The sequence below is a fragment of the Emydura macquarii genome, unplaced genomic scaffold, assembly GCF_026122565.2.
Source record: "Emydura macquarii macquarii isolate MOO-44397 ecotype Brisbane River unplaced genomic scaffold, CSIRO-AGI_Emac_v2 contig_1146, whole genome shotgun sequence".
NCBI lineage: Eukaryota > Metazoa > Chordata > Testudines > Chelidae > Emydura > Emydura macquarii.
The window spans coordinates 3,513,330-3,527,540 of record NW_027131283.1 but is presented as its reverse complement, the minus strand read 5'-3'; the positions used below and the strand labels follow the sequence as shown (position 1 = coordinate 3,527,540).

Sequence of the window (14,211 nt, the reverse complement as noted above, 5' to 3'; positions counted from 1 at the left end):
AATTAAATTTAATACAAAGAGGAAGGATACAAAGTACAGGGAAACCTCCTGAGACATGAGGGGAGAGAACAGTCTATCTATGAGAGGACAATCAGAAAGGATCACAGCTTTTAGATTGGGACAAAAATTTTGTTCTATTACATGATACTTCACTCATCTACAAGATAGCATACTTCATGTCCTATATATTCTAGCAGTTTTCCACAATATTAGATTAGGTGAGTGAATTTTCTATCATTTTATTAAATGATTTTTCACCCATGTCTTTAATAAATCAACAATCTGCTTCTCTATGACTGCCAGTCTGGGTTGCTGTACATTGATGGTGAGAAGAGTCACCAGTATGTGACTCCAGAGGGAAATTGAACTCTGACCACTAAAGAGGCAGAAAAGACAGGAAACAACCTGTGTACAGACCTTAGGCGTGGGGAAGATTGCTATTTTCACTCCCAAATGGCACTGAAGGAGGCTCCTTTGGGCCAGTCAGAGCATAGGAAGAATGAAATGACTTGAAGGACACTAGACGATATCTTCCAGTGTGTTGACATTTCACAGAATGTACAGGGAAGTGAGCTTTAGCCACATAAAACTGGCTTATTTAAATATTAATTAGTCATTGCCTGCATTGTAATTTACTAATGCAAATCAATTTTATCATGTTTCCAAATCCAATTCATAATTCAATTAAGTAAATGACTACTTAAATAAGAGCACTTATATATAATGGTTGAGCATTAAGCCATTAGTGAAGTAATTAAAAAAATTTCAAAGGCATTTGCAACTTGTTCAATTTTATCTCCTTTCTTGTTAGGATCTCAAATTTAAGGACAGATATGGTAAGAGCAAACCATCTGCAAGTAGAGTAAATACATTTGTAGCAAAAGAATATAATTCTTTATATACATCTCAATGGGTGAAAAATCATATTTGCTTTATTCTGTGATGAGTGTCAATCAGCAGGGCTGAGGAAACAAGGTGGTCAGTAATGCAGCCATAGCGGGTGTGTTTCTTTCTTTTTCTGTTTCCTCAACCCACAGTTTAACTTTCTAGCTTTATTTTGTAGCTATATTCTTAGAGGGCCATTTCTGTAAATATATATTTATGTAGAGTGTGTGGCTATATTGTTTCATATGTGATTCATTGTCCCAGAGTGGACCTTTATTGGTAGGAAGGGAAGTTTACTTAATCAAACAAAGAAACAAAGGTTTTTTTTAACCCTTTCCAAGGTTTAACATTTTTAACCAACATCCTCTTTCCTAAGGTATTAGCAGAAGTCAGACACATACCATTCTTCCCCTTCTAGGGTGCAAATGGAAAAATTTTCCTCCTTCCATGGTGCAAAATGGGTTGAGGTTAGTATTTCCATACCACTTTCCATTTCTTTCTTCTTCCTTCTGTTTATATTTGCCACATGTGCACTGTAGTCTAAGTGATCTACAGCCACTTAACTATTGCCAGTCTGATTTCCTACCCTACAGACAAGGTAGAAAACCTTGTGTTTTGGTGATCCTGACAATCTGACTTTCCTAGGCCTTTCCTGTCACAGTATTTGTTCCTGGGAAAGTGTGATATCTTAAATACACAGTATATTGGTTTAAAAAGTCCTTTTGGGCTATGAAGCTTCTAAAAGGTAACATGTGAATCGATATAGAAAAATGTTCAAAGTGTTGTGCAGAATCAGAAATATACATTTAAGAATTGCTGTATCCAGTTATAACCGAGTAACTTGGAATAGAATTAGTCATAATAACATTTGACCAGAATACTGAGGAAGAGGATAGAAATATTCAGGACCTTGGCTTTAATTCATCTTGTGCTCCATCACTATCAGTGGGGATATTGGTTCATTTGACTCATCAAGAAGAGGGGAAGCTACTGAAACACCAAGACCACTTCCTATAACATCTTGGGATTTTCTTGGATGTATATTATTTAGCCCCAGTTGTGCTTAGGTTGTCAGAAATGAGCATATATCCTGATATAGCATGGATAGCAATCTTGTTAAGCCCGGGATGGTTATTAAGAAACTTTCACCAATGGGATAGTAGATAAAAAGAAATGTACATGTATCATAGTCCAGAAAAGATATAGCTAGCCAGCTATCCATTTTTTCCCCCACAAACTTATGAAAGAGACAATACCTGATGGAGTGCTTTGTTTATACTCCCCTAGTCGATACACTTTTTCTATAAAATTTCTCACTAATCTTCGTGTTTAAATTGTATATTAATGGGTTTAGTCACCAAAGCTGGGGTATTAATGGCTTTAGTCACCACAATCCTAATAATCAAACAGGAAAGCGACCTGATTAATGACAGAAGGTTGGAAGAATTTTCTACAGAAACTGAACCACTTTGTCTGGTAACTCTAATCATTGTAATTCATTATAGGCTACTTCTATCAGCACAACAAACACTAGTGCCAAGCTTACTAATTCCCTGAGCTTATTTAACCACTTGCTTAAAAAGATTGCATGCATAATACTGTTTATTCGTTCTCTATCACATCACGTCTTTTTTCAAGGGTTTGTTTTGATATTTGGTGTGGTACTCGTTAGAGCAATGGACATGTTATCTCCCTGCTTCTCTGCAAACTCCTGACAAGGCAAACCCCGCAGAAGTGATGGAATGGAAAAGTTGAGAAAGATAAAGGGAATGCTTTTTTCCCTCCCTCCTGATGTCTCATGAGAAAAAGTACTTTTGGAACATGTCATTAACATTGGAGGTAACATTGCAGCAATTGAACAGTGACAGTCGTGCTCTGCTTAAGCTGAACAGCCACAGATCTTTGCTATTTTTTTAGTGCATGATATTACTGGAAAATAATACTGTAGCAAACTAGAATGCTTTAGGCCTGCTTCAGAATAAAGAACTCATCTCAGAGCTTTTTTGCACAGTTGGATACTCAGTAACAGATTGTCTTCCTGTTGTATATGTACCAGTACATTTATGACTTTATTCTCTCCTCTTTTTTTCTCTTCTTTTAGGGGTTTGGGATTTTAAATGTCTAAGATATTATTGAAATTGCATAGGCATTATTGAACAACTTGTGTACTATTGTAAAAAGAAGGAAGTCATTGCCAAACTCCCTTATATATTTTAGTTTTAGAAGTCTACTCTACATTTTGCTCTTTATCACTTCCCTTTTAGCTCTCCGATGCTGTATTATTCAAATTTTGTTTTTATATTGTATGAAAGTATGCTCATATGAAAAACACACTAACTGCTAGAATAATTGCCTTTATTCATATTTTGGTAGCACCTAGAGACCCCAACAGATCACAGCCCTGTTGCAGTGGGTAGTAATGGTTCCTGATCCTAAGGCTACATTCTACAGCTAAGAACCTCCGGTAGAGAGTGAGACACCCTAATTCAGCAAGGTAGCTAAGCACATGCCTTACTTTAAACTAGGGATGTAACAGGCTAAATGTTTAAATGGTGAGCAGCATTCTCATCGTTTAGCAAGTTAATCAAACGTTTAAACGAGAGAGCCCGAGCCGCCCAGCTGCTGAGGCTCAGAGATCCTGTGCTGAGGGAAGGAGTTACTCATTCATTAACTGAGCAATTCAGTCATTAACACATAAATCATTAACTCCCCCAATCAATAACTGTCCCAGTCATCAGCCCATTATTAACATTATCTCCTAGTCATTAACTCATTCACTAGTTAAATGAGACTTTTTTTAACCAGACTTTTTATGCATTCGTAACTAACTTTATTTTCACTTTTAAACAATTTAAACTATTTATAAAGTTGGTATGCAAGGCAAGGATTTTTTTATGCATCTTTAACCATTTTTAACCATTTCCTTTTAACTTTTTAAACAATAAAAATATTTATAAAGCAGAAATGCAATATCATTATCTAAACTTAGAAAGGGAGCAGGTCATTGCAGTAAATCAGCAAACACATAACAGGCTGACCTACATACCTTTTAGGTGGTCTCCCCCTCCAAGAACCAAACCCACAGGATTCTGTTTAGCTTCCCGTCTCCCCAACTGAATGTCAGAGTGGAAGGAGCTCATAGCATTTAACCATGTATATATTCTAAATATAGAATGTTTAAGGATTGCTCATTAACCAAATTTTTATATCCCTACTTTAAACAAATGATTGAGTGGGACTACTTGCAAGTTAGGCATGTATTAAAAGTACCTTCATGAGTCAGGTATAAGTGACGTGCCCAAGATCACACACACAGTCTGTGGCAGAACTGGGAATTTGGATCCTGAGCTCTTGTGTTAGAGTGCAGTGACTTTACCACAAGACCACCCTTCGTTGTCTTAATTAGGATTTTATAAGAGCAAAAAGTAAATTGTTACTTCACACGGTATTTAAAATCCTATTGAGTTGCATTAAATGCCCACATTAACATCATAATAACAACTCTATAAATCACATTTTATGACACACTGCCCAGGCTATCATCCACTTGAAAGTCTTTAATTTCTAATAGCTATTCAGAGGTCTATGTTAAATTACTTGAGGGTCTCAATTAATTCCTTTTGGACACATGTCTATTCACTAAACTTTCATCCCATTGGCCTAAATTTGTTAATCTAGCCCAATGAAGGCCAATGATGGCTCTCTGTAAATACCTCAGGTGGTAGACACCTGGGAGGGAGAAGAGTTATTTAAGCTAAAAAACTATGCTGGTACAAGAACAAATGGGTAAAGCTGGCCATGAATACATTTTGGCTGGAAACTAGAAGAAGGTTTCTAATTATCACAGGAGTGAGGTTCTGTGGTGCAGTTGCAAAGCAGGCTAACATCATTCTGGGGTGTATTAACAGAATTTAAGAATGTAAGATGCAGGAGGTAATTGTCCCAGTCTGCTCAGTACTGGTGAGGCCTCAGTTGGAGCACTGTGTCCAGTTCTAGGCACCACACTTTAGAAAAGATATGGACAAATTGGAGAGAGTCCAGCGGAGAACAACAAAAATGAGAAAAGGTTTAGGAAACTTGACCTATGAGAAACAGTTACAATCCTCTCCCCCCAAAAAAAACAAATAAACAAACAAAAAACTGGGCATGTTTAGGCTTTAGGGAAAAAGAAGAGTAATAGGGGACTTGATCCATCTTCAGGTATGTTAAGGGCTGTTACAAAGAGGAGTATAGCCAATTGTTCTCCATGTCCACTGAAGGGAAGACAAGAAGTAATCAGCTTAATCTGCAGCAAGGAAGATTTAGGTTAGATATTATGTAAAGCTTTCTAGTTTTGGAGTAGATTTCCAAGAGAATCCCTGTCATTGGAGGTTTTTGAGACCAGGTTGGACAAACACTTCTCAGGGATGTGCTAGGTTCACTTGGTCCTGCCTAAGTGCAGGGGGCTGGACTTGATGACCTCTCGAAGTCCCTTCCAGCCCTACGTTTCTGTGTTTCTGGAACTACCTCCCAATAGGAGAAGTGGAAGAAAACAATCAAACTAGTTTTGAAATGTTCCAGAGGGGTAAAATAAAAATGGAGATTGATAAGCTTATGGGTGCAATTATATGACAGCACTGCCTGAGATAGCAGGGGACTGTGGGGGTGGAGGGAGGAGGAGCAGAAGCTCCCTGCAGTGGGGGTGGAGGGATAGGCGGGGGAATGAGGGGAGGTACTGAATCTCAGCAATGAGTGGGCAGCTGACTCCAGCCTGGGAAGGAGGATCCTGGGGGTTCCTATCTGCTTCCAGGCCTTTTCCAGTCCCTCTGAGTCCTGCTGTTTTATCCAATCCTGGACTCTGTGGCAACTGCTCCAGCCCCTCTTGGTTCTGCATCAAGAGCCCCTGGGTGTGCACAAGGTTATGTGGGGTCAGAGCCCCCACAATAATTCCATTAAGGCAGCGCTAGCCCCACCTTGTTCCCTCTGGTTCCACTGCCCCCCCCCCCCCCCCGGGGGTCTTTAGTACTCACTGAAATTTAAGTATTTATTAAAAGTGTTGGGAAATGTTCTAGTTTGCAAGGTCACGGACACACAGTTCTTTATTCTAATGTACATATGAGTATCAGGAAGATTTTGAGAGACAGAAAGAAAAGATATATGGGAAGAAAGGTAAAGGAAGAGGAAAAAGAAGTTATAGTAATCTCCCTGTTATCCGTTTTCCTTCAGTATATTGGTAGCCCCCTGTTGTCTGTCTGTCTTATGCTTAGATTGTAAGCTATTTCGGTGTGGAGTGGGGACAGTCTTTTATGTGTGTGTGAACACAGTGCCTAGCTTGAGTCTGGCTGCTGCTCTCTTGCGCAGCAACTGTTGGCTCAGCGATGGCGGAGCGGCTGGAGCAAACGCCGCAGGGATGTGGTACAAGATCCTGCCCGGTGTGGCCATTATGGGCCTGTGCCTGACCATCCCCAGCATGTCCCTCACCCACATCCACAGATACTGGAACAGGGGCAAGGAAAAGAGAATTGCATATCATCCCTACCAGTGGCACCTGATGGAAAGAGACAGGCGAGAGTCTAGCGTTAATGAATACTTTCAGTCCAAGGGATTGGAGAACATTGACTAAGAAGCAACTCATTGAGTGAAGAGTCCTAATTCCTGTACAAAGCAGTTTAGCTCCAGCGATGATGCATTTTTATTTGATGCAATGTGTTATATGTTGCACATAAACCTGAAAATAAAATAAAATAATAATGGGGCTTGGTTCTTTTAGGTGCTACAAATCAACAATATAAAGAGCTAAATGTTCACTATTAGTCTAACTGAATGGCTAGTTTTATTAATAATAGAAATTAATAATGTTGTATTTAAAAAGGTGCTTTAGAATTAGGGATAGACATATCAATCTCAACTGGCTCAAATGATAGTTTTGGTTATATTTCTGAAATAAGCCCAGGCTCATTTTAAAGGATTCTGAAGAAACTAATGAAAAACAAAAAGAAATAAAACATTGAGCTTAATTTAGAGCAGCCAGTGCTTCCCTATTTTCCTTTATTTCTGATATAAACCAGGGAATTCGAGGTTCAACACCTAGCACTGAGATCTCAAAAGAAGAAGCGGGGAGGAGGAGAAGCAAAGAAAAGCTGCCAAAATCTCATTAACATATCTGAGCCACGATCTTGGCCTTAAATTGGATTCCAACACAGCATGCTGTTCAAATGACTCCTCCATAAAGACATTGGCAATAACTGCAGTAAGTGGAGACCCTGTGCTGGCCTCTGCTTTCTCTGGGTAATATATCCCCCCGGAGAAAGGAAATAACTCATAGCATAATCTAGTAAGGTCCACAATTTCTAGGGCATTTTGTGCTGTCCTTTCAGATAACGTAAGGTCAGTGAATAAATCTAAAAAAGTAAAATGTCAGACGAAACATCAACCTGATCTTTTGTGTAAAAAGGAGCTTGACATCACACAAAACAAAGATGTATAAGGGAGGACGGATATAAATGCTCATGAAATAATGGTCTTTATTCTTTTCTGTAAGAAGTAGTGTTAAAAAATGCACAGCCTCTTGATCATGTTCTTGATGATATTTTTACAGAGACTTCAGAGTTAGAGCCAACAAAACATTTTGTTAAAGGCACAGATTGACTCATTTGTGGGGAAACTGGTTATAACTTAGGATCCCACCACTCCCTGCAAGTCACATGAGGTCCAATAGACCCCAGACAGAGATGCTAGCATCTGATGTTTTGGATTGAGTTTATTTTTGCATTTGGGGATGAGGGGGAGGTAGTTTCTGTAACAATTCCCATATGATTTTGTTTGTTGAAAAGCTATTCACACTATATACGATTTCTATCTGAGTCCAACTACAATTCACATCCTGGTTGACAAAATGAACAAGAATAATCTTGATTTAGATCTTGCTCATGTTCACAGCTGCATGTCTGACAATAATTATCTTATATCTCTGGTAAACAGAATGAAAGCCTAGGAAATCCTATTCCATTCTTTTGAATTAGTTATGCTTTTGCAACATATTTAAAGAAACATCAGCCTGCATAGAAGAAACCAGACTATATCATCCCAAACTAAACATATAGGTGGAAAAAGATATGAATAATCTTTATCAGAAAAGAAGTCAAATGTATGTATCAATGAAGCAAATTACAAGACAGCTAGAGGAGTCGCTCATCTTCAGAAAGCGAGGCTAGCAGAGGAAACAAAGTGTCTGCTTCTGAAAAATAACCATCCTTTGGAATCCTCTTTCTCTCTGCAAACCACAAAGTTTATCAGTAGGGTCTCTCAGAACAAATCTGAGGTTTTAAAAACTTTTTTGTTTCCTTTTCATTTTTGTGTGTGTGTTGTGTTAGTCCAATTCCTGACAATCTGAAAACTCCCTAGCTTTGGAGAACTTCTGAGCTGGATCCAGAGCTTTCCAAATCCTGTATTTACAAATATGCACGCCTAGTTAAGTATCTAAACAGACACTGGTTGTGCTAAAAAAAATCTTTTCAGTTGATTTATCTCAGTATTTATAGGGTTTCCTATATTTATCATCTATTTACTGTCATTTTGGGGTCTGATCCAAAGACAATAGAAGCAAATGGGAGGCTTTCCTCTGAATTCAATGGGTGTTGGACCTGGCCCATGATCTCTATAGTAACTACTTAAAACAAAAAAACCCAAAGAAAATAAAGAAAGGTCTGACTACAATATTTGACTGGCACATTTACATGCATAAAATGTGTGAAATTGTGTATGCTTTACTTTGATGCTGACCAGGTTTTCAATCATTAACCCTTTCATAGACTTGGTCCCTCGTGATGCAGGATATATTCACTTTAAAATGTAAAGCAAATCATTTCTCTCTTAAATGCATTCTATCCATCATACAGTATGTGAGTCAGTTGTGGTCCAAACTGTGATGGTAGAAAGCAGCACCTTTCTGAATCCAACACGCCTCCCTAAGACTAGAGTATTTTTCCAGTCTTGTACAAAAAAGTGCAGTCTTTTAAAGAGGGCATCTGATGGTTCTGTTAGGGCACCGATAAGAATCAGGATCTTTTGAAGCTCATCCATCTCTATTTAGAATGGCAGGAATAGGAGCTATTCTTCTCATTTTAATTAATGCTGGCTGGTGGATGAAGCACTAGCAGATAAATTGTTTGTTGGAGCTTAAGAGTACACACACAAGCCTGAGTCAGTATTGTAAATGAATGCATGAATGAACAACAATAAAAACCATATAATGAAAAGTTTTTCCTCTCATTTAATTCTAATATGCCATAATGCAAGCTTGTGTGGTACTGGGAGCCTTTTCACATCTAATTATGCCGATGAAAGCCAATTTTTTTTCCCCAAACTCTGAAGGCCGTAGAAGGACAGATAAACGAATGGCAAATTCCACTGAGTGTTTTATCAGCTTCTCTGAATGGTGCCAGATAAAAAGGTGAAAAACGTAAAGGTCTTGTGAAAGGCTGTACATAGGCTTGTGAACAGTGTGTTAATTATATAAAGTATATTTTCAATTCAGACTTCCTTTGGTTTTCTCCAAATGCACTGATATTCTTACTCTTTGCTAGCAAGCTGAGATGGCTACTTTAGATTATATTAGAAACAGCTCATCTGTGTTTGGCACTCAATAGGTGGTTAATGGGGCTGATCTAGAAATAATCTTTGTACTCTTCTCTCCCACTGTTTCTTATCTCATCCCACTTGACACAGGCAGAGCAGGTAAGGATGCCTGTTGCTGGGGTAGCCCAACACTTTCTGTTAAAGACCCTGTTTTTAGTAGCTTAAAACTTCACTGTACTTAAGTTGTTCAGACTGAAACTTTCTATGCTGTCTGCTTCAGGATGACTTTTTTCCTAGAAATTTTCAGCTAAAACAGTTCAGCTGTTTCAGAGAATAAATTAGGGAGAAATGTTGTTCTGCTCAAGTTACAAAAATTCTTACAAAAGTAAGCATCTGTATGCTTTGAATCATGAAATTTGAATAGAAGTTGCCCTGCTGTCAGGGATATGCTTTTTTCTGACCTTGTGAAAATTTGGCCAAATTAAAAGCCTCTTAAAAAATTGCAGTTTGCACAAATAGATGTTTGTTAGATTTTGGCAGCTAAATTCTCCAAAGATTCATCTGTACTAAGCATACACTGTCCTGGGGAGGCACAAGACTTTCCCTGCAACTGCTTCTCCTAGAAACCAAGGGCCACTATGGATGACAGACACCAGACTTGAGGGCAAAGAGATGCACTCTCCTGTGCTCTCCATACACACTGCCTGGGAGGAGGGAGCCACCTGACTCAAATCCAAAGAGATGGGAAAGATGGTGGGGAGTGGGTAGGGAGGTAGGGCAGGGTAAACAGACAGGAGCTCAGGGGGCAGCTGGAAATTTAGGAGCAAGAGTTGGTGGAGGAGGCAGGACCAGAAGGGGTAGAAGGGCAGGAGTCATTGGGAAGGTGAGAGGGGAAAGCAGCATTGGAGTAGACAGGAAGAGAATGGAGGAACAGGGACTGAAGGGTCTGTAACAACTAGAGAACATTCCCCTCCAGAACCTGGAATTGAACCCAGGATTCCTGAGTTTCAACATTGCTTTGTCTATTAAATCGCTGTGAAACATGCTGATGAAGTGTCTCCTCCTTCTCTCATGCCAGGTCCATGCAGAAGATACCTGTCACATATTTTGTTAGTTCAAGTACTGTAGAACCTCAGAGTTACAAATACCTTGGGAATGAAATGTTCGTAATTCTGAACAAAACATTATGGTTGTTCTTCCAAATATTTACAATTGAACGTTGACTTAATACAGCTTTGAAACTTTACTATGCAGAAGAAAAATGCTGCTTTTAACCATCTTAATTTAAATTAAACAAGCACCGAAACAGTTTCCTTACTTTGTCAAATCTTTTTTTAAACTTTCCTTTTATTTTTTTTAATAGTTTATGTTTAACAAAGTACTGTACTCTAATTGCTTTTTTGGTCTCTGCTGCTGCCTGATTGCATACTTCCGGTTCCAAATGAGGTGTGGGGTTGACTAGTCAGGTCGTAACTCTGGTGTTTGTGCCTCTGAGATTCTACTGCAGTAGAGTACTGTACTGTGGATCTAAAGAACATCACCCTGCTGAAGACTTGTGGCAAATCAGTATGGTTTCACATGATGGTTTTTGAATTTTTAAAAACTTGAGATATTGCATCCCCAAAAGCTACGTTAAAAGTGATAAAACTGGAAATTCAAGCTCTCAAAAGTTAGGAAATCCTTGAATTAAGGTTGGGCATGACTCCTTTGTGTTTGCACATTATTATACACTGTTTAGTTTAATTGATCAAATATTATTTTCTCCCCCCCACCACAGGACCCCTGGTTTCATTCAGTGCACAGGATGGACCTGCTTTTGGGATGAATCAGGGCTGGATAGTGAAAGACCTGTTGTCTGTAGGATCCAAATTGGAAGGTGTGTAGTGAATGCGGAAGGGGATTGCAACATGTAAATAAGGTATACAGTAAATAAGGCATGAAGCAACTCTCTGAATGATGAGGATATTAAGAAATATGGAATAATTATCCATTCATTGAGCACTGCCCATCCTGTGTACCAAATGAGGCAGGGCTTCTGTGGAACAAATATGTAAATAAACACTATCTTAATGCATATGCACAATGAAGTTCAATTTTTAGATTCCAAGGCCAAAAGCAACCATTGTGATCATCTCGCCTGATTTCCTGTATAACACAGGCCACTGAAAGCTCTCAGAATAATTCCTAAAGCATAAATTTTACTCACCATTTAAAAATGTACACCTTTTTTCCAGCCTGAATTTGTCTAACTTCAATTTCTAGCCTTTGGATTGTATTGTATCTTTCTAAATTAGATTGAAGAGCCTTTTAATAAATATTTGTTCCCCATGTAGGTACTTACAGATTGTAGTCAAGTCATCCCATAACCTTCTCTTTGTTAAGTTAAATAGATTGAACTCTGAGTCTATCGTTATAAGGCATGTTTTCTAATCCTTTAATCATTCGTGGCTCTTCTGTGAACCTTCTCCAATTGATCAACATTTTTCTTGACTTGCAAATACCAGAACTGCACACAATATTGCAGCAGCATTCACACCAGTGCCAAAAAACTCAAGTTCTTATGTTCTCAGGAAAAATGATTCCTCCTTCCCCACATTGTGGCCTGTATGTTTTATTGCTCTCTTCTGGAACTGGTGGGATGCTAGTTGGCCTGTTGCCTTTTGTGGTCATCTGTCATCTGTCATCTTCAGGGGCAAGGCTGGCTGACTTATTTCCTTATGATCTTTAACATGCTCAACTTGATGACTCCTTCACTAGGAGACTGATTACACTTTACAGGAGCATTGTCAACATAAAAATCACATACTTAATATCATTTTAATCCTTGGGTATGCTTGGTTTCTATTAACACCTTAGAAGCACCAACCTTTTTCCTTTCAATCACACTTGCTTTCATATGAGTGTTCCTTTGTGACTTGAGAAAACTTGATCCTTCCTGGTACTTTATTTATGACATCAATGAACTCATGAACGATGGATGAGGAGATCAACTGTTCCCATTCAGGAAGTAGAGACATGACAATTCACTGTTTCATTATAATGCTATAACATTTTATTATTCCCAGTGATAGCAAATGTTGTGGAATGCATTTCTTGGTTTATTATAAGATTAAAAACACTTTTTAACTTGTACCAAACTATGGACACTCCCCTGTGCTCTGCAAGGTGACATTCCTTTTAAGAAAAGTTACCAGTTAGAGTTCTTCCCTGCACCAACCAGTTCCTCATCCCTTCTCCCACCTCCAACATTAAAAGTTCGCAAAATGAAAAATCTGTTCCTCCTTCCCCTCCCACCAGACTAGCAGGTTAGTTGCCCTATTTAGGGAACCAGTGGATAGTTTGACTTCTAGTGCAATTATCATATGTAGTCTTCAAGGCTTTGGGTCACTCAATAAGTGTATAATTTCTTCCAGAGAGAGCCATTAACTCCTCCCTGCAGCATCACATAGTAAATCATGTTGTGTCATTGTTAGCCTCTCTCTTTTCTCTTCCCACTTACATTGCCGTTGCCTCCCAAGGGGGAAAAATAAGTGTCCACAGTTGACTTGCTTTATGTAAGCTAATTTCCTCTTTTAGCCTGTGGTCAGCCCACATAGTGGGGTAATATATACTCATAGCAGCAGGTGGGGGACAGTAAATCATAAGTGTGTTGATAAATCAGCCCTCTACTTCAGCTGAGTACCTCAGGCTTTGTGCCTGCACTAAAATTCCTCATTCAGCTAAGTGCTTTGCTTAAGCACTTTCATAGAAATGTAGGGCTGGAAGGGAATTCAAGAGATCACCTAGTTCAACCCCTGCTGCACTGAGGCAGGACTAACTAAACCTAGACCATCCCTGACAGCTGTTTGTATAACTTGTTCTTAAAAACCTCCACTGATGTAGATTCCACAACCGCTATTGGAAGCTATAGCAGGGAGACCATTCGCTTGGCTCCTTGCTGTGGCCAGAGCACATTCCATCAACCTCCTCTCTTCAGGGCCCCTTAGGAGTGCCATATAGTCTTTCTCAGGGTAACCATCAGCCCTCCTCTGAAACTGGGTCAGCAACCCAAAGTAATTCAAGATAGTCCTCAGTGTCCCAAACACAGGTCCATCATAGCAACACCAGCGTTTGTACCCATCTCCAATGCTCCTAATGGGCACAGATCCTTTAGCCTGCCCAGCTGAAGCTTTGCCCTCTGGCTCTGTTTTTCATCCTCTGTCAGCACACACTTGTTCTGAGAGGGAAGGTGGCATATATACGCCTTTCCTTCTGAAAGCTCCTCCTGATTGGCCAGGAGAGAAGGGAGCCCTGCCCCTCCCTGCACTACAGGGCTCCTGATCTTGGGCCCTTAAAGTAACAGTAAAGTAAAGATCCTTGAATCTTCCAATCCCCCTGAAACAATCTCCTCTCCTCTAGTTTCAGCCAGTTTCTCAACATGTTTGAAGATTGCTATAAGATTCCCCCTCAGTTTTCTTTTCTCAAGACTAAACATGCCCAGTTTTTTTTAACCTTTCCTCATAGGTCAGATTTTCTAAACCTTTTATCATTTTTGTTGCTCTTCTTTAGATGCTTTCCAGTTTGTCCATATTTTCTTAATGTGTGGCATCCGGAACTGGACACAGTACTCCAGCTGAGGTGTGTCCAGTGTTGAACAGAGCAGGACCATCATCTCTCATGTCTTACATATGACACTCCTTTGCTGAATCGAGACCTCAGACAGGACTTTGGATCGCCGCAAGTGGAATAGTTCTGTCTGTCAGAGCTAGACTTCTCAGCTGTTTTTTAGCA

At 39.3% G+C, this 14,211-nt stretch overlaps 1 long non-coding RNA gene and 1 pseudogene across 1 annotated transcript in view; both read left to right on the top strand.

Annotated features, from left to right (window-relative positions):
• The window catches only part of LOC137152185 (uncharacterized), a 109,742-nt gene that overhangs the window by 30,820 nt on the left and 64,711 nt on the right, over positions 1–14,211 (top strand). The window lies entirely within an intron of this gene.
• LOC137152184 (NADH dehydrogenase [ubiquinone] 1 alpha subcomplex subunit 1 pseudogene) lies at positions 6,275–6,603 on the top strand (annotated as a pseudogene).